The sequence below is a fragment of the Drosophila melanogaster genome, chromosome 3L (genome assembly GCF_000001215.4).
Source record: "Drosophila melanogaster chromosome 3L".
In the NCBI taxonomy this organism is placed as follows: Eukaryota; Metazoa; Arthropoda; class Insecta; order Diptera; family Drosophilidae; genus Drosophila; species Drosophila melanogaster.
Window position 1 is genome coordinate 25,422,708 of NT_037436.4, and position 21,054 is coordinate 25,443,761.

A 21,054-nucleotide genomic window follows, 5' to 3' on the forward strand; every position below is an offset into this window, starting at 1 on the left:
CAAACATTCTATATTCACATTTCAAAAAAATATAACTTACTATTAGGCAGAAACTATTTAGAACCAACCAACACTGAAATTAATTATTCAACACAAACAGTCACTATAAATGGCACATTTAAAATGTGGTACGACCACATCCAAACTTAGACTTTCACAAGTACGATTAAACATTCTATTCATACAAAACACGAAGACCCTATCTATAAAGAACCATATAAATACCGCCATGCGTTTGATCAAGAAGTCAACAAGCAAATCAACGAAATGATAGAACAAAAAATAATTAGGAAATCTAAATCCCCCTATTGTTCTCCAATTTGGATTGTGTCAAAGAAAAGTGATTCTTCTGGTAAACCAAAATTTCGGTTAGTCATAGACTATCGTAGTCTAAATGAGATAACCATGAGTGATCTCGGTCATATTATCACGATAAACGCAACACCCTAACAAAATAAATGCAATTATTAATTTGCCTGTTCCTAAAACCACAAAAAGAATAAAGTCTGTCCTTGGACTCTGCGGATTCTACCGTAAGTTCATTCCCGATTTTGCAAAAATAGGAAAACCTATTTAAGAAAGGAGCAGTAATTAACACAAAAGATAATGATTACATATCCGCCTTTGAGAAACTAAAAGTACTCATCACGTCCGATTAAACCAAAATATACCCTAACTTCAAAAAAAAAAATTCGCTGACAACAGACGCAATTAATATAGCCATAGGTGATGTATTATCCCAAGAGCATAAACCCATCTGCTATGCAAGCAGAAATTTAAACGAACACGAACTTAACTATTCGGCAATAGAAAAAGAAGTATTAGCTATGGTATGGGAATCAAAATAATTCAAGTCTTACCTATTCGGTAGAAAGTTCGATCATAGGCCACTTGTATGGCTAAGTAACATATAAGATCCCAATATAAAATTACAGAGATGGAAGATAAAACTTAACGAATACGATTATAATATTCAATATCTACCAGGTAAAGAAAATCATGTAGCTGACACCCTATCTAGAGTTCAAATTAAAGAAAAATTCCAAGAAGAGGATGACCCAGCTTCCCTTCCCACAGCAGCTACTGTGCATAGTGCACAAGAAGACAACCAAAATCACGTTTCAATAACAGAAAGACCTCTTAATTATTATAACAGACAATTCGAATTCATAAAAGACAATTTCCATAAAACCAGTATAAAAAGCAGTTATAAAGAAATGACTGATACCCTTGCTATGGATCTAATTAAAGAATACTTCTGCACTAAGAAACGTGTTATTTACTCCCCCAATGAGATCGACTTTCAAATATTTCAAAATGCATATATTCAAATCATAAGTCCCGACAGTTTCACTAAAACTATGTAAGCAAAAAGTAAACTAACAGAAATTCAAACGTGCGCTCAAGAAAATCATTCTCAAAACACATAAAGAACTATTACACCCTGCTATAGACAAACTCACACTTTAGTTCAAAGACCTTTACTATCGTTAGCAGTGCTGTTTGGTGTTTTTTTTTTGTATGTGCTGCACTGTGCACCTATTCTCTCGCTCTCTCTCTCTTTCGTTCTCCCACACAAAATCTAAAATTTCTGAGAGTGCAGACTGCTCTCGTGCGGTTCTTTTAACAGCTCGCTTAAAATTTTTAGAAGAAGATTTTAGACAAACATGGAAACAGTAAATCTTGTCTGCCTTTATAAAAATTGCTGCCAGGTTATAAAACCTGAGCAGCCAAAAATGATTTGTTGCTGGTTTTAATATCCGAACCAGTGATGACTTAGCAAAGGGTAAAAATCTAAATTACTGTTGTGATGCTTGCCTTGTGGTTGCGAACTAGATGAAATCGTTTATGCGCCAAACTAAAGGTGGCTTACAAAAACTGATCAACAGTTTTGGCGTAGCTAAAGATAGTTTTTGTCGAGCCGATGATCTTCTTTCCGCGCTTAATTCACATTTTAATGGCCTTAAGCTATTAGATGAATCTCCAAAGCGCAAACAAGCCGCTAGTGGTAGGCTGCCTAAGGCCCTGCACAACTGATCAGCTGTCAATCACAGCAAATACGCATATGTTGCTAAGATTGGCAGCTAAAAAAGATTCGGAGCAATCCGATCAATCCGCTGTGGAGGGAGCCCACCCTGGGATTGCTAAAAATTCCGAATTGTCTGCACTGGTTTCTCGACCAGTGATTCCACCTGTCCCGATTAGTTTACCACCACAAGGGAACATTGAGTCCGGACTACCGGCACAAGTTGGCACTTCAGAAATACAATCTGCAGGGCCAAAACCCCTCGCAGTGGTTCCACTAAACAAACACATTTTCGGTACTCGGATTTCCCCTGATCAAACATTATCTGATGTATTGTCTTATATACAAGACAAAATAAAAGCCGATATGATAAAAGTGGAAAAATTTAACTTCTCTTACGCTAGGGACATATCATCTTTCAAGATAACTGTCCCAAACGAGCTTTTTTCGACCATATGTTCGAAGCTAAGATCAAAAATAGGAAAAAGGGGGCCGTGGGGATGAAACTTCCCAGACCACTGCACCATCCGCCTCTTCACCTTCTTCATCTTCTTAAAAAAACTAACAACGAATCTTACTATTTCCTATCAACATGCTAGAGGCTTGCGTAGCAAACTAACCAAATTGCATTGTGATAGTCTTTCCTTTGCATCCCATATAATAGTGTTCACAGAGACTTGGTTAAAGCCGGAGATACTTAACTCCGAAGTCTTCCCAGGTATCTACACTATGTATAGGTATGACCGACCCTCCAGACGGGGAGGTTGAGTCTTAATTGCGTTTAGATCTACCCTCGCGTCGGAGGAGTTACTTTTGGACGATTCTAGTAACTCGGAATTCTTATGTGTAAAGCTGTCTTTTTCCGACTCTTCCGTGCTCGTATATTCCGCCATCTTCTGAATTCCCAGAGTATCAGAATCATCTATCCGCTATCTAGTCCATCTTGAATAAACTGTCTGACAGGGACCAAATGGTAGTTCTAGGTGATTTTAATATACCTGGCACAATGGGGTCCCCAGAAAAACAATCGCATATCCTTCTCCCTTTATCACAACAGGACTTTATTGACGGCTTGCTCGACTTATCGTTGTCGCAAGTTAAATATACTCTCTTGGTCGACTGTTGGATCTATGTTTTGTAACAAGTCCTGAAAGTGTGTTTCTGTCCAGGGTAGCACCTCTTACTCAACCTGAAGATCCATATCATCCTACTTTAGAGGTGGTAATCGACATAGGTACGGTATTAAAACTAAATTCAGAGAAGTCAACAAAGCGAATTCGCTGTTTTCGCAAGGCAAATTTTCGGAAGCTAAACAATTTTATAGCTGGCTATAATTGGTCCGATCTTTACTCCTGCAACATAATGGCGGATGCGATTAATATGTTTTATACCGCAATTAAATCATTTTTTGACTCTTGTGTTCCGATGTACTATCCGTCAATCTCTAGACCTCCTTGGTTTAATAAAGAGTTGACACACCTAAGAAATGTAAAGTCCAGACTCTATATCAAATTTAAAAATACCGCTTCTCAGTCTATCCTTTGTAAATATTTAAGTGCTCGGTTAAACTTTACCGTGCTTAATGCTCAGTGCTACAAAAATTATTTATACCGTTGTAAGTTCCAGTTTACACAGAATCCGAAACAGTTTTATGATTTCGTTAGCACTAAGCGAAAAACAAGTTCTTACCCTTTCTCGCTATTTTTTGAAAACACTACGGTAACATCGGATCAGGCAATAGCCGATCTATTCGCCAAGTTTTTTCAAACAACATATTCAACTTTACCTCATTCCGAACAGCCAAACTCTTATGCGGTATCTAAGTCGAATCTAATATTTTGCCCCACTATAAACGAAAGCTCACTGCTTAACGATCTTCAGCGTGTTAAACCGGTCTATTCGCCAGGTCCCGATGGAATCCCTGGCTCAGATTATGTGCGGAAGCATTGTGCAAGCCTCTACTGAAACTGAAACTGATAAAGAAATTTCATGCCATTTGGACTATTAATCCGATCTAGATAGCTTTCAATTGTGGTGCCTTGATAACGTACTAAACCTAAATGGCTTCAATTGTAAAGTTATGACATTTTGTCGTGTCAACCCAATACGCACGACTTACACTCTAAATGGTTGCCCTTTGGACAGAATAACACGAGTTTGATGATCTTGTTGTTCTTCTGGACCCTAAACTAAAATTTTTGACCATATTTCGACTATTGTCAATAAGGACAGGGGTGTGCTTGGTTTTATGAAAAGGTGGTCTAAGAATTTGATGATCCTTACATGACTAAAACCTTATTAATTTCGTTAGTCCGTCCGATTCTTGACGGTCCAAAAAAAAACTTCTTACTTTTTGCCTTGCGGCGCCTAAAGTGGGACGCAAACCGTATATTACCTCCTTATTCCAGTAGACTACTTTTAATTAACTTTATGTCCCTAGCTAACCGTAGAACTATGCTTGGAACGGTCTTTATTTGTAAGCTTATTCGTGGCTTAATTTTTCGGTTTAAAGTAGATTCACTAGAAACTATATACCCGTTATCTTAAATCAATGTAGCTCTAACTATGAGTTGCATGACCCTTACAGAGTATTATGTTCTGACTCTGCAAGTTACGGGGTTTGGACTGTCACCCGCTCTCCGCTCCCTCTTACGCTCTACCGCTCTTCACCTCAAAGTCTCCAAGGAGTCTCCGCTGCGCTTGGGAGAGCCTAACTAATTAGAATAAGCGGCAGTGTCATAACTAATTTCGCTGAATAAACATACGCCCGGTCGCGCCCGCGCTATTATGAAAAGTCTAGTGTTCGCTTTTCTTCGGGTGTTTCTTTTCAGCACATGGAAAATGGAAAAATTACAGGACAGCAGCCCCCTACAACCCATCATTTTTTGGTCCTTCGAGTCGGATCACCTGGATTTTCAAGTTTGTCCACCAGCGAACAAATTATAAGATAAGTACGAAATTTCCATTCCTTTTAATTGCCGGTCTGAAGCCAAAGGTTCGAAAATCCAATTTCGTTCAATTTGCTGTAAGATTTATTGTCAAATCGCCGCCATATTACCCACCGTTCTCCTTTCACCCTCATTCGTGAAATTTTCTAAGTCCAAATTTCCGAATATATTTAAATATTCATCCAGTCCGAAAAGTGCAAAATTCCAAATGTGAAAAAGTTAAAATAATTTGTGCCAAGTTCAGTGAAAATTTCTAAGTCCACAGCTCTGCCAAAAGTGGCAAAAATTCTGTTCTCGTTTCACTGTGTCCAACGCAAGCCAAATTCTTTTCGCCACACATTTTTGGCTTTAACTCCGCAGTCCACTTAATACAATTTGCTTTGCTATCGAAGAATACAACAACGAAACAAACAACACATACCCTCTGGCCATTCCAAATAAAATATTAATTAAACATTTACCCGCCAGTTCCATATATATTACATCAACATATACTACATCCATATACATTGCATATATTACATCAACATATACTACATCCATATATCACATATATTACATCAACATATACTACATCCATATACATTGCATATATTACATCTACATATACTACATCCATATATTACATATATTACATCAACATATATTATATCCACATATAAGTTAACGCAAGTTCCACTTGCATCAGGGTTCTCGGCACTCGCTGCCGCATACCTCACCTTGATATGACAACCAACATGCTGTGGTTCTCCAAATAATAGTCAAGATAGTTAAGAGGGTTCGAGTTTACGATTAGCTTTATTTTAAGATTCAGTTCGCGATCTGCTAGCGGTTCCGTTATGTGTCCGTTCGACACTGGGGCCTCTTCTCCCGCCCCGCTGCTTTTATATCCGCTTCCCCCGTTGACCCCTCACCCTGAGTGCGACCAACGGCACTTGTTCCGAATGCACACATACACAAACATGTTCCTAGACAGGCCCCGAGTCGCCTGCTGACGGGGCCCGAAAACACGAGAGCCGAGCGCTGGTGAGTCCTGACGAAGAGCGCAAGAAGAGGGTTCTTAACTTACACGAACATGTTACTAGACAGGCCCCGAGTCGCCTGCTGACGGGGCCCGAAAACACGAGAGCCGAGCGCTGGTGAGTCCTGACGAAGAGCGCAAGAAGAGGGTTCTTAACTTATATTACCGACATACATTGCGCATATTATCTGCATTCCTTTTAAACGTATACCAAAGTTTAAATTGTTTCCCGTCGGCAAATCCAAACCACAAATAAAATTTATTCCAAGTGCCGACGCGGAAAAGGCGTTTTGTTTTCCATCAATTTTTTCCGTAAATTTCCAAATTAATTTCCGAGCAATAAATTAAAAGCGGTTTTATTTATTTTTTTTTTTTAACAAGTAACTTTTTCAATATTTATTAAATTATTTATCTTTTTTTTTTTGAAAATTTTCAAAAAAAAATTATCCATAAATAAATAATACGACCGCCAAATACAAGTCGTCCACCCGACAAATATTTTTTCCTGTATTGCTTGGATATTAATTTGTGTTTGTTTTAGAAGTACTTACAACGCGGAGAAAAGACTCCAATTCCACCATTCCATTTTCTCCGTTTCCAGTTGTAAACAAACAAAAAATTTTTCTTCGTTCTAATAAACATTTTATTTCACCGTGTTCCTCATTCCAAGTGTTCCAACCGTAAATAAGGTGGACCTAATTACCATAAATCACAGGTCATTTATACAATTCGCTGTTCACTCCAAGTCACCTGTCCAATTAGTCTAAACTACGGCGTTTCCACTTCGCAATTTCTACACCACTTTCTCACCCAAACCCATCCTATACGGTCTTTTTCCGCTCCTTTATACCGTTCACGGCGGCAAGCTTAAATTTATTAAGTGCAGTCTGAGGAATCTGTCTACTTTTTCAAAAGTGTGACCGGGCTCCAAAACCGCTTCCCTTCCATTTCGTATTTCTTCGATTATGCCCATCGGGGACGATAAGAAGAAATTGTCCGCTGACAAACCCAGGTCTATTTTTTCACCACAAGGGCCCAAGAGTCCAAGAATCCCAAGCATTTCGGTGAAAACGCCTGCGGAGATATCCGACGACTGTGCTACTCCATCCAAAGCCACAGTACAGCGCACAGCTAAAAATATGGCTGATTCCGATCTAGCGCTAGCCAAATTCATTTCGGTTTCTGACCGCTTAAGCGAATTTGAGGCTCATATCAACACTCCGGAATCCGCAGCTCCAACCGTCACGATGCTTAGCGTCCGTCGCGACCAAGTCCGAACCCTATGGGACAAGGTTGAAAAGGAATTCGACCTCTGCTCAGAGTGCCTTGTGTCAGCAGGCGAAGCGGCAGCGAGCAACATGCCTTTTCTCAGGGCTAAATACAGTTATTGCTATTCAGTCTATGAAAGGTGTGTTGCCCAGCTCGTTGATAAAATCGAGCAGGGCACGTCAAGTCCATCCCAGACGCAAACGTTGCGCCCCAGGCCTACATTTCCTCTGGCTGTCGGTTGCCTCCATGCGATACAGAAGTTTTCGCAGGCGACTATCTTCGCTGGCCGACTTTCCGGGATCTTTTCACAGCCATTTATATCAATAATCCACGGTTGACTCCGGTTGAAAAGTTATTTCATTTAAATGCCAAAACAAGTGGCGACGCGCATGCCATAGTTTCGATTTCGCCTCTCACCAACGAGGGTTTCCGCTCTGCGTGGGAAAACCTAATAGAGCGTTTCGAAAATAAACGATTGTTGGTAAACAGTCAATTGAAAATACTGTTTAATGTGCAGTCGATACCACAGGAATCTGGGGCGGCCTTGAAGGTACTGCAAAGTACTGTTCAAGATTGGTTGACTGCCTTAGAACTGTCAGGCATCAACACTGAGAACTGGGACTGCCTGCTGGTATATCTGTGTTCATCCAAGCTCCCGAAGATAACTCTCTCCTTATGGGAGCAGTCGCTACATAAGAAAGCCGACATCCCGACATGGGGAGAGCTGAACACCTTCCTCACAGAACGTCATCGAACCCTAGAGGCCATCGATGATGTGAGACCGTCCGTACCAAGTCAGTCGCACTCCAAAGCGATGAAATTCCTAAATTCCTATGAGACGAAAGTGGCACCAAAATCGAAAAGTTGCGACTTGTGCAACAAGGAAAACCATCCTGTCCGTGTATGTCCGCGTTTTCTCCAAATGTCGGTTGACGACCGGTCAGCCTACATTAAACGGAAGCAGTTATGCTTAAACTGCTTTGCAAAGGGACATCAGCTTCGTGAGTGCAAAAGCACGCACAATTTTTTTACTTGCCGTGGCCGGCATCACACGTTGTTGCACCGAAACAACCACTTTTCCAGCAATTCAAGCCCTTCAAATCCTGCAAGGCCAATTTCCGCTAATCAGGCCAATTTCGTTCCAAATGAGCAAGCCGGTGTTCAAAATTATTTCGCCACGGGCTCAAGAGCTATCCTTCTTGGCACTGCCATAATCAACATTTCCTATCTTGGCACTAACTTTAAGGCACGCGCCCTGATCGACTCCGGATCAGAGGCGACATTCATAACCGAGCGACTGTTCAATCTAATTAGATTGCCATTCCAGGTGGTTCAAGCCCAAGTCTCGGGCTTAAACCAAACAGTAGCTGCTCAGTCCAAGAAGCTCTGCAGTTTCACCATCCGATCTCCGACTAGGCCCGCGTTGCAGTTGGAGACGACGGCCTATGTCCTCCCTCAACTAGCCGGAAATCTGCCTTCCTACCCAATTCCGCAAAATTTCCTTCGGGATCTTCCCGATTTTCCACTGGCGGATCCAAAATTCTATGAGAGCGCACAAATAGATGTCCTTATCGGAGCCGACATTCTGCCTTCGGTGCTTCTGAGTGGAGCAAAAACCAACATCTGTGGCTCTCTCTTGGGGCAAGAAACCATTTTCGGCTGGGTATTAACTGGTCCAGTGTCACCCTCAGCCCAAAGTAGAATTTCCTCTTTTTCGACACAGATCTCCCACGCGTATGATAATTCACTGGACAAACTACTCACAAAATTTTGGGAGGTGGAGAATATACCAACAAAGTTGGTAGAAAGCGAGAAGAATTTCCTTCAAACGACCACGAGAAAACAGTGCGGCAAATATGTCGTTACTCTGCCTTTTCGCGACCCAGAACATATCGGTTTCGGGCTAGGGCATTCTAGGTCTTTCGCGTTGGCTCAGTTCTTAAGAAAGCGAGATACGATTCGGTGATCCAGGAATATCTCGACTTAAAGCACATGCGACAAGTTCTTCCTACCCATGATTGCAACGCCTATTATATGCCACATCACGCCGTCTTAAAACCGGAAAGCGTAACTACTAAACTCCGTGTAGTATTCAATGCCTGCAGCCCTTCATCGAATGGTACCAGTTTAAATGATATTGAAAAAATGTATCGGCAGATCTGGGTAGATCCGAAACACACTCCATTCCAGCGAATACCGTAACAATAGAGGGGAAATCAGAGATTTCGAATTGAAAACAGTAACCTTTGGAGTCAATTGCGCGCCTTTCCTGGCCATCCGAGTACTGCAGCAGCTGGCGGCTGACGTAGAACTCAACCATCCAAAAGCTAGCAATGTCATTCGAAATTTCATGTATGTGGATGATGTTCTAGCCGGAGCGGACTCTACGGAAGAAGCTCAGCTCATGGTGCACGAGCTCCGAGACGCTCTGAATTCCGCCGGATTTCCATTGAGGAAATGGACCTCCAACAAAAAGGAAGTTTTAGCGGCCATTCAGAGCAACCATCTTTTAAATACTGATTTTCTCGAGATCGATGCAGAAAGTACTGCCAAAACCCTCGGTATTCGCTGGAAGGCAACCTCCGACGAATTCTTCTTCGTCCCGCCAGAGTTGGCTATCGAAACGTCCTTTACAAAACGCCAAGTCCTGTCCCAAATTGCCAAATTGTTCGACCCTGCAGGCTGGTTAGCACCGTTTATCGTTCGAGCTAAAATTTTCATGCAGGAGATTTGGCTGCAGGAGCTTGGGTGGGACGAAAACATTCCAAATGAGCTTTTTCAGCGATGGCTTAATTTTCTCCAAAGTTATTCGGTTTTAGAGCAGATACAAATTCCACGCTGGCTATCGTTTCATCCAGATTTCAAGGTCGAGCATCATGGCTTTTGCGATGCATCGCAAAAGGCTTATGGAGCGGCAATATATGTCCGCGTAGAAGTGGGCAGCACCATTATGGTGCAACTCCTAACCGCGAAAACCCGGGTAGCACCAGTCAAAACGGTTTCGCTTCCAAGACTGGAGCTGTGCGGAGCGTAATTGCTTTCCGAAATGGCTGCAGCCATCATTCCGCAGATGCCTACGATTAACTCCGAACTTTACTGTTGGACGGACTCCACGATAGTGCTTGCATGGTTAAGCAAGCCAGCGTGCCACTGGACCACATTTGTAGCCAATAGGGTGACGAAGATCGCCCAGGCCACAAAACCAGAGAATTGGTCTCATGTTCAATCTGAGCATAATCCAGCAGACTTGGCAAGTAGAGGAGTTTCCCTCCAAGATCTAGCCGATAGCCAGTTATGGTGGCACGGACCACCAACCAATGGCCAACTCAGGTCGACAACTCTCCGGTGACCGACCTGGAGAAGCGTGCTCTAGATCCGCAAGGACTGATCAGGGCGTGCGGCCGTGTGGCGGCTTGCGAAAGCCTTCAATACAATGAATGGCATCCAGTGATTCTTCCGTATAACTGCCTGCTTTCTCGCCTCCTTGCGAATTTCACTCATCGCATAACTCTCCATGGTGGTAACCAGTTAATGGTGCGAGAATTAAGAACCTGATGAAAGCAGTAGTAAATTCGTGCAAAGTATGTGTGATCCACAAAAAGCGGTTGCAAAGCCAACTGATGGGTGTCCTGCCCAAAGAAAGAGCATCCTTCTCCCGACGTGCATTCATGTATACTGGCATGGATTACGCCGGTCCGTTCGATATGAAGAACTATACGGGAAGAGCATGTCTTATTACAAAAGGGTATGTGTTAGTTTTTGTTTGTTTCTCCACCAAGGCCATCCATTTAGAGCCTACATCTGACTTAACGACCGAAAAGTTTCTTGCCGCTTTCTCTCGTTTTGTATCCAAAAGAGGGTGTCCACGTCAAGTCCAGTCAAACAATGGCAAAACCTTTGTTGGCGCTGCCACCCTGCTTTCCCGCGATTTCCTTCAAGCCGTAAAAGAGTCGGTGACGAATGCCTATATTCATCAAGAGATGCAATGGCAATTTATTCCTCCGGGGGCACCCCATATGGGAGGCCTTTGGAAGCAGGCGTAAAAAGTTTTAAGACGCTATTTTACAAATGTACTGCCACACGAAAATACACGTTCGAAGAGCTCTCAACGCTCTTGGCAAAAATAGAAGCGTGCCTTAACTCCAGGCCGCTCTCTCCTATGTCTGAGGATCCGACAGATTTGCTGGCACTGACGCCAGATCATTTCCTTGTCGAACTCCACAAGCGCTCTAAATGGCAGGCCCCGTCAAAAAATCTCCGCATCGATGACATGGTCGTCATCAAGGACGACAACTTACCCTCTATTGAGTGGCGGCTCGGCAGAATTGAGTCTGTTTTCCCAGGAGCCGACGGCAACGTCCGTGTAGTAAATATCCGTACTGCACGTGGAGTTGTTAAACGTCCAGTGGCAAGAGTGGTGCTTTTGCCGACGGAGTCTTCCGAATCTCCACAATAAAAGGCGCTCCTCTCGTCCTTAGTTGTAGTTCACTAGCACTAATCATCCATTATTTTTCATTTCGTTTTCGATCTCCTTTCGACATTCAACTACGCGCGCATGGCCCCTCGTCAACAAAACGCACGCAGTGCTCGTGCCTTGGAGAGCAGACGTACCCGAGGTATTCAATCCTACCGATGCCGAGTCTGCCGCGGTATCCATCCTCTTCGGAAGAGCGCGAGGTTCCTAAAGCTCAGCGCTGAAAAGCGTTTGCGAGCAGTCCTCACTAACAAATACTGCGCCAATTGCCTTGCTCACGAGCATTCCACGGGAGACTGCCGAAGCGGTGATCGTTGCAAGAAGTGCGACCGATCCCACCACACGCTGCTCCACATGCACGAGCAGGTTAGCTCGTTGTCGCGGTCGCGAGCGCACTCGCTTCTCCAACCGGTGCCAACCCGGCAAGCAGCTTCGGCCTCGTCCCAACGTTCCCGCCGGCAAAATCCGCCAACTCAGCGTAGGAGTTCATCGCCACGACGCCCGGAATCGACCACGCCAGGCCCATCGCTCTCGTCGCTGCTGCAACGCCACAGCGTGAACATCCTTCCGACAGCGCTGGTCAAGTTGGAGACCGGGATGAAGACCTTCGAGACCGCAGCACTTATCGATCCGTGCACCCCCACGGGCATTGAGCGACACCGTGGTGTCCAAGTTCCGGGACATCATGCTGGCTGATGACCAGTTCCATCGGCCTGCTACCGTCTCAATGGTCTTAGGAGCAGATGTTTATCCAAAGGTTATCCAATCCGGATTCCTGACCTTCGACGAGGGAATGCCGGTCGCTCAGAAAACTGTTTTTGGGTGGATCGTGTCCGGTGCCTGCAGCCTGCCGTAGGATGGCGCAACACAGCCCAAGTGATTGCAAGGGGGGCGGAATGTTCAAGTTACGGGGTTTGGACTGTCACCCGCTCTCCGCTCCCTCTTACGCTCTCCCGCTCTTCACCTCAGAGTCTCCAAGGAGTCTCCGCTGCGCTTGGGAGAGCCTAACTAATTAGAATAAGCGGCAGTATCAAAACTAATTTCGCTGAATAAACATACGCCCGGTCGCGCCCGCGCAATTATGAAAAGTCTAGTGTTCGCTTTTCTTCGAGTGTTTCTTTTCAGCATATGAAAAATGGAAAAATTACAGGACAGCAGCCCCCTCCAACCCATCACTGACTATAATAGACTTTATCCTATTATCTGTAGTATCGACTCTCTGCCGCTCTTAAAGCAATCGATTTTAACTTTTTATTACATAATTAGATCCTACTAACACTAATATTTAATATAGTTATTTTAAATTATATTAATTTCCTCGTTCCTGTTCTCTTTTTTATATCGCTTCTATATCTTCTCGCGAATCGAGCCGTACGATACACGGCAGCGCCCCTCGGTCGGTTGGTCGGGCGGTGTGACCGTGGGACCCGTGCGAAAAAAAATTACTCAAATAAAATGAAATATTTCTACAAATAAGCTCAAATCAAAATACACAGCATTCTGCTGAGCATTCATTCTACAACAAATCAAAAACCTTTTGATATTCTATATAATAAAATTGAACACAAAAAAATTTGCAAAATTTTAAAGAACACTCAACAAAAAATGTTAGAAACACATAATGAAGCTCGTAAGGAAAAGGGTTGTCAAGAAGGGCAAGTAGTTTATGAAAAGAAACATGGAGAAAGAAATAAGCTAAAAACAAGATATAAGAAACAGGTTGTTAAGGAAAATTTACCTAACGAAATAATACTCAATAGTAGACACAGAATTATTCACACAGACAATATTAAGTTTTAACAAATATTATATTTCTTGTAAAACTACAGAAAATGCATTTCTTATTACTTTAAACACCCTCATCAAAAAAAGTTCATCGACCATACAGACTGGTATAGATCGATACATACAAATAAATAAAAAACTAAGCCCGCAAAATTCTTCAATGGGTAATAAACTAAAAATAAATTGTGACAGAACAAGACAGAAAACTAAATTGCCCAACAATGATAACCGATTTGCCATTTTGGCAAATGCCAAGAAAAACTTGTATACGTACCAGCTAAAAAGCAGCAAGTTATTAAAGGCCTTGAGCCTGAAATAAATCCTGAGGAAATATCAGGAGCTCTAATAGAACAAGGTTTTAAGCCGAAATCAGTTATCAACATATTTACTAAAGATAAAAAGCAACAACCTCTTTTCAAGGTAGAACTTGAACCAGACTCTTGGGCATTTAAGAAAAACGAGGGTCACCCTATTTACAAGCTGCAATACACCGTAGAATCTCTGTTGAAGAACCGCATAAGCGCACCTGTACAGTGTGCAAATTGTCAAGAATATGGTCATAAAAAACTTATTGTACCCTTCGCTTTATATGTGTAGATTGTGGTGAGCTTCACAGCTCTGTTAACTGCCCATCAAGCAAAGCTGACCCCGGTAGGAAATAGTGTAGTACCTGCGGGAGTAACCACACAGCAAACTACAGAGGTTGCCCTGTATATAAGGATCTAAAAAATCGGCTACACCAAAAAGTGACTATTATGCGTGGGCAAAGCACGCCGAGCACAATTATACCCCAAAACATACACCTGATGACATGACACCTGATTCTGAAACACATCTTACAAACAAGTACACGTTTCAAATAAATAGTATTACCTGATGGTAAAGCACATGGATGCACTAGATTCCTGATAAGAAACCGCATAAAACATACTTTCCGCAACGACTTTGCGACAAACTACTTACAGGCAACATCTTTAAATATACAGCTGGGTAACGGACAAATAACACTTGCTGCTGTATACTGCCGACCTCACTTTACGATATCCGAAAACCAATTTTTGGATTTTTTCAACACACTAGGGGATCGCTTCATAGCTGCTGGTGACTACAATGCTAAGCATACGCACTGGGAATCGCGTCTTGTAACCCCTAAGGGAAAACAAGTGTACAATACAATTATTAAAGTAAGCAACAAGCTTAGTTGCGCCTCTCCGGACACACCTACATATTGGCCAATTGACCCCAGAAAGATACCAGACTTGATTGACTTTGTTGTTACAAGAAACATTTCACATAATCATATAAACGCCGAATCCCTCCCAGACCTATCTTCTGATCACTTGCCGGTGCTCACCCTGTCGATTGACATCCAATACAACTAACTGGCTAAGATATTGAACTGAACCCAAGAATCATCAATAAGGCTGAAATAGAAAGCACCACTAAACTTTTGGAGTCTGTCCTTATTGCAGCACCCCATGCCTCAACCCCAAATAAACAAACTGTACAGTACTGTACAAATGTTCAAATTGAGCAGCTTGTCTTGGAAAAGCTCCGCCTACGACGAGAATGCCAATCTTTTAGATCGCCATTTGCAAAATAAAGGCTCAAAAACGCAACTCGTAGATTAAGAAAGGAGCTAATCAACAAGCAGGAATGAGCCCACCCATCTCTAAGCACCCGGTAGAATCTGTTGTGCCAATGAGAAATTCTGCAGGTGAATGGGTCCGCAGCGATAAACATAGAGCTTCTACTTTCGCGGAGCACCCAGCAACAAATAATTTCGTATTACAAGAGCAAACAGATGTAAGCCAAACCACTCAGGATGCAATAGAATTTCGACCAACTGAAAGTGCTAAAATCATTAAGGAATTAAAACCCAATAAGAGCCCCGACAGCGATCTAATAAACCCTAAGATGTGCCAGCCATTTCAGGAGAAACATGGAACAATCGAACAAGTCAATCGAATCACAACGGAAATTCGAACTGCATTCGAAAAGTGAGAGTGCTGCACTGCCATTTTTCTCGACGTGGCCCAAGCTTTGACGGAGTCTGGTAAGATGGCCTAATGCATAAAATTATATAACTACTCCCTGAATGTACCCATAAGCTTTTAATGTCGTACCTGCACAATAGAGTGTTCTCAGTTAGATGCGGCACTGTTACGTCTGAGGACCACATCATAGAAGCTGGGGTTCCTCAAGGCGCGTACTTGGCCCAACACTATATCTACTGTATAGAGCCGATATACCAACATCGAGGCAGCTAACAATATCTACATTTGCCGATGATACTGCAATCCTAAGCCGCTCTAAATGTCCACGTCAAGCTACTGCACAACTTGCTCTCTACCTGGAACATATTGAGAAATGGCTTTCTGGCTGGCGAATAAAAGTCAATGAACAGACAGGATTGCGAGTCTTGCGAGAGACACGGCTATCTAGCCGCCTGACTTCGGTACATACCCATCGGTACATCTTGCAGATGACACTAGTTAAAGCAACAGGGATCAGGTTCAAAACTGTAACAAAGTGTAAAACAGTTTAGGCTGCAAAGTGGGGCCTGCCATGAGTATTTCGTTTAGAGAATATCCAGAAGAAGAAGAAGCAGAGCCATCAAAGACAACACGCAGATTAGTTGTGGTGCTGTCTTCCTTAAAACGCAGTGATGCGGCAAATAAAATTTGCTTAGTTTCTGGGAGTCAAATGGTACCAGAGGCATATGATTAAAAGATAAGTACTCGTGAATAAAGGCTGAATACTTCTCTTTGAGCTGGCGATGGCGTCCAAGTTTGTTTTTCAGATTCAAAAAACGGCGATAGGCTGTCGATAGGAATCTCCCAACACTTCCGGGCTGCGCTTTGCAGGAAGTCGAACTGAATAATCTCCAGATGGAAGCCTTTGAGCATCAAGCATTTGAGACGCATTTGACAATCCATCCAAAACGAGTTTTTTTGGAGAATGGGAAGACCATCGGCCAATTTTATTTGGCCTACACAGCAGATCAAAGAAAAGACTAGCGCCTATCAGCAAGTCAATTTTTTTTTTACTAATTGTTTTATTTTAAACATTAACTCATTAATGTTAACATTAACTATAAATTACCACACCATTTTTTAAAGTCAATGAAAAAGCTCATTGTCTAAAAATTTGGTGATTTCGGTGCATTATTGTGTGTACATAAGTCGCTGCACTTTTCGCCCTAGCTACTTTTTGTTTTTTTTTTCATTTTCGGGAAATCATTTTCATTTTTTTTCATTTTTAGACAATGAGCTTTTTCATTGACTTTAAAAAATGGTGTGGTAATTTATAGTTAATGTTAACATTAATGAGTTAATGTTTAAAATAAAACAATTAGTAAAAAAAAAATTGACTTGCTGATAGGCGCTAGTCTTTTGTTTGATCTGCTGTGTAGGCCAAATAAAATTGGCCGATGGTCTTTCCATTCTCCAAAAAAACTCGTTTTGGATGGATTGTCAAATGCGTCTCAAATGCTTGATGCTCAAAGGCTTCCATCTGGAGATTATTCAGTTCAACTTCCAGCAAAGCGCAGCCCGGAAGTGTTGGGAGATTCCTATCGACAGCCTATCGCCGTTTTTTGAATCTGAAAAACAAACTTGAACGCCATCGCCAGCTAGCCTTTATTCACGAGTACTTATCTTTAAATCATATGTCTTTGGTACCATTTGACTCCCAGAAACTGTGCCAATTTTATTTGCCGCATCACTGCGTTTTAAAGAAAGACAGCACCACAACTAAGCTGCGTGTTGTCTTTGATGGCTCTGCGTCTTCTTCTTTTGGATATTCTCTAAACAAAATACTCATGGCAGGCCCCACTTTGCAGCCTAAACTGTTTCACACTTTGTTACAGTTTTGAACCTGATCCCTGTTGCTTTAACTGGTGTCATCTGCAAGATGTACCGATGTGTATAAGTCAAGGAACCGGACAGCTTCTTACAATGCATTTTGTGGCGTGACACACCCCAGGAAAAGTACACGTATTTAAGCTTGATACCGTCACCTACGGAACAAAGTCAGCTTGATTTCTGTCTGTCAGGGCCATGCAGCTGCTAGCAGAAGAGGAAAAACGTCGTTTCCAATTAGCGCTTAAATTGTTCTACGAGATTTTTATGTCGATGATTACTGGATTATTATTATTATAGGATTACTGGATAAAGGTAATTTTAAATTAAGAAAATGGTGCTCAAATGATCCTGGTACTTTGAAGCAGATTCCCGATTCAGAAAAGGATTCCTTTCCCAAATCTTGGTATCGCCTGGGATTCAATTTCGGATATTCTGCTTTTCTCCACATCGCCCATGAAAGCAGTTCTAAAATCCAGAAAGCGCTCGGTCCTGTCTGCAATTGCTCGCTTTTACGCCCTCTTGGTCTGCCCCGTCATACCGAAGGCCAATATCCTGCTGCTGCAAATCTGGGGAGAAAAACTTGACTGGGACCTTCGGCGCTTCATTCTTCTTGGCTAAAGTTGTCTGCTGTTATCCTGTCTCACCCAGAAGTTGCAGTTTCCTCGTCTCGCACTGGTACCCAATAGCGTGGTCAAAATCCATGGATTCTGTGATGCCAGCATTGACGCATATGGAGGATGCATCTACATAGTCTCCATGTGTCAAAGTCAACGAGTAGCCCACTTTTTCCGCGCTTAATCTCGTGTGGCCCCATTGAAGAGCCTCCCGGTTCCCAAATTGGAATTATGCGCGCCAGTATTACTGGCTCAACTGATGCGGGAAGTCCTGCAACTTGGCTTATTTTCATGCCCTGTTGATTGCTTGTCAGACTCTGTAGTGGTGCTGTCCTGGATTCGAGATGAGTCTTCACCCTTTCTAACTTTTATTTCTAATCGCATCTCTTTAGTCCAGGAGCTGTCAAATGCCATAGAATGGCATTGTGTTGCTACAGCCTGCAATCCAGCGGACATACTTGCCAGAGCGGCACTTCATAGTGAGCTGATCGAAACCAGTCTTGGTCGCAAAGTCCTGACTATCTTCAAGAAGACAAATCGCACAGGCCCGAATCTTGTCTCGGTCCAAAGGTTCTCCCTGAGCTAAGAAAGAAGGCCCTCATCACTCTCAAGACCCCTGCAGATATCGACATCCCAACCAGTTGTAAATTTCTCAACTCCTGAAAAAAATTGAAGAGTGTTTTTGGATACATCTTCAAGTTTCATTATCGTATGAGGCACCCCGGCCTGTCTGTTAATCATCTTACCGGAGGCATACAACTTATCATTCGTTCCATTCAGATGGCACACCTTACCGAGGACTATAATGCCCTGCTCAACAGTCTCAAGGAAAATCATCGAGCTCAATTGCATCCCTCGCACCCATCATTGACAACTCTGGACTCATAAGAGTTGGTGGCAGACTGAAGCACTCATCGTTGGACTATGACGCACATAATCCATTAATATTGCCACGTCAGCACCTAGTCACTCGTGCCATTATACTCGAATATCATCGTCGCAATCTGCATTCTGGACCTCGCGCACTAATCGCTTCCATTCGACTGCAGTTCTGGCCCATTGGCGGTCGCAAGACAACTGCAAGTGCAGTCAGCAAATGCATCATATGTTTTCGAGCCAAGCCAAGCAAATCTTCCTGCAGACCGCGTAGCAGCTTCACATTCCTTCAAGGTCACTGGACTTTTGCGGCCCATTTTATTACAAAAATGCTGTTCGGAATAAATCACCCATCGAGTGCTATATCTGCATCTTTATCTGCTTTTCTACAAAGGCTGTTCACCTTGAGCTGGTTCAGGATCTCTCCACTTCTGCATTTCTTAATGCATTGCGTCGATTTATACTGACTCTTGGAAAGCCTGCACGCATATGGTTTTTTTGTCGGCGCTCGGAATGAAATGGAGGATCTGAAGCGTTTGTTCCTGAACACATCACACCAAACTGCAGTGCATGAATTCTGCTTGACTGATAGCATTGAATGGCGATCCATCCCTCCTCAAAACAGCAAAGCATCATTTTTACCGAGCTGTTGGCCCTGCCGTTTTGCCCGCTGATGACCTGCGCACTCTCATTTGCCACATTGCGGCATTAATTTTTTCAAGACATTTAGTTCCTCTTTCCGAGCACCCTGACGACCTTGAAGTACTAACGCCAGCGCACTTCTTAGGCACGGCCCCCCTCGCCTTGTTTGCTGAGCCTGATCTAACAAAATTAAATCTTAACTGATTGGATCGCTGGCAGCGAATCACCTACCACCAGAAAATATTCTGGAGCCGGTGGAGATGTAAATATCTAACGCTCCTTCAGCAACGTTCCCAATGGCGAGCACAGAAGACAGACGTTGAAATCGATGATGTCGTTTTAGTAAAAGAATAAAACCTGCCTAAATGCCCACTAGCTCGAGTAATTAATCTGATCCCTGGACCCGAAAGTGTCGCACGAGTTTCTGTTCTTAATATAGATTTTGCATTCCCTTTATGCTGTGTTCCTCTCAATCAATAGAGAGTGAGCACAGCTGTTTTAATCTTTATACTGTAAAACTGGCTCACTTGCCTTCTGCATAGCAAGTTCAGTTACAAATTAAGTGTTGATCGCACCTGTATTGCTGTGATACAGTTTAACTTTTTATGGGTTCGGTACGGGCACTGCCGCCTTTGTTATAGCCTACAGCACTGTGTGGCAAAATATATTGAAATAATCTGAAATATTAATTTAAACATTAAATCTACCGTTTTTTTTTTTTTAATTGCAACTGGCTGAGTGTCTCGCCAACTCACCAATACAAATTCGGTCTCGCTGTCTCACCAATACTTCTCCCAGTATGACGGGATCGATCTTTCTTTTGTCCAGCTACTCCGTGTCACCAATACTTCTCCAGATATACAGAGCGTTACCAATACTGCTCTACCTTGGCCTTCGCGATCTTAGCTGCCAGTTTTCAGATCCGAGCGCCAAGTCTCCTGTACACTAGTGACACCTTTGGCAACCTTCTTGTAGATTACTACCGCGTTGTTGTCGCGTTGTCCGCTTCCTTTACTTGCTTTTACCAGCCTTCCACCAAAACTGATTAACGACTTGCACTCTGTACAGATGACCACTTCCACAATCCTGTCTCTTGATACGCTTGTTACACTACTCTACGATTTGGTACTCGCTGATCAATCGCCTTCTATGTTGCTCACATCAACCCTCTTTGACTCGGTTTTTTTGTCACTCCTTCACTTTGCAGCAAGACAATTTCACCATGCAATTCGCAAATTTGCCTTCTCGATCTCACACAAATCGTTTTCTGTGCAAATCCCTTGGCCTTTTGTTTTACCCACCAGAGTTTTATAATATCTTTGATTACTGCTCACACCACCGCATAGCACAAAGGTTTACACACTTCTTAAGCACAACTTAGTTTGATGATTGATTTTCCTAATATTTAAATATTCCTGTTAAATGACAAAAACTCCTGCGACGACGTTGTATTAATATAATTGTTTAATTTATTATTAATATTTAGCAAAACGTGTGTGTGCGATTTTAAACTTAATTGAGTTTACGAAAATG

General features: G+C 42.7%; 1 protein-coding gene across 1 annotated transcript in view; it reads right to left on the bottom strand.

Annotated features, from left to right (window-relative positions):
* Positions 1-21,054, bottom strand: part of lovit (loss of visual transmission) — a 434,041-nt gene that overhangs the window by 185,768 nt on the left and 227,219 nt on the right. The window lies entirely within an intron of this gene.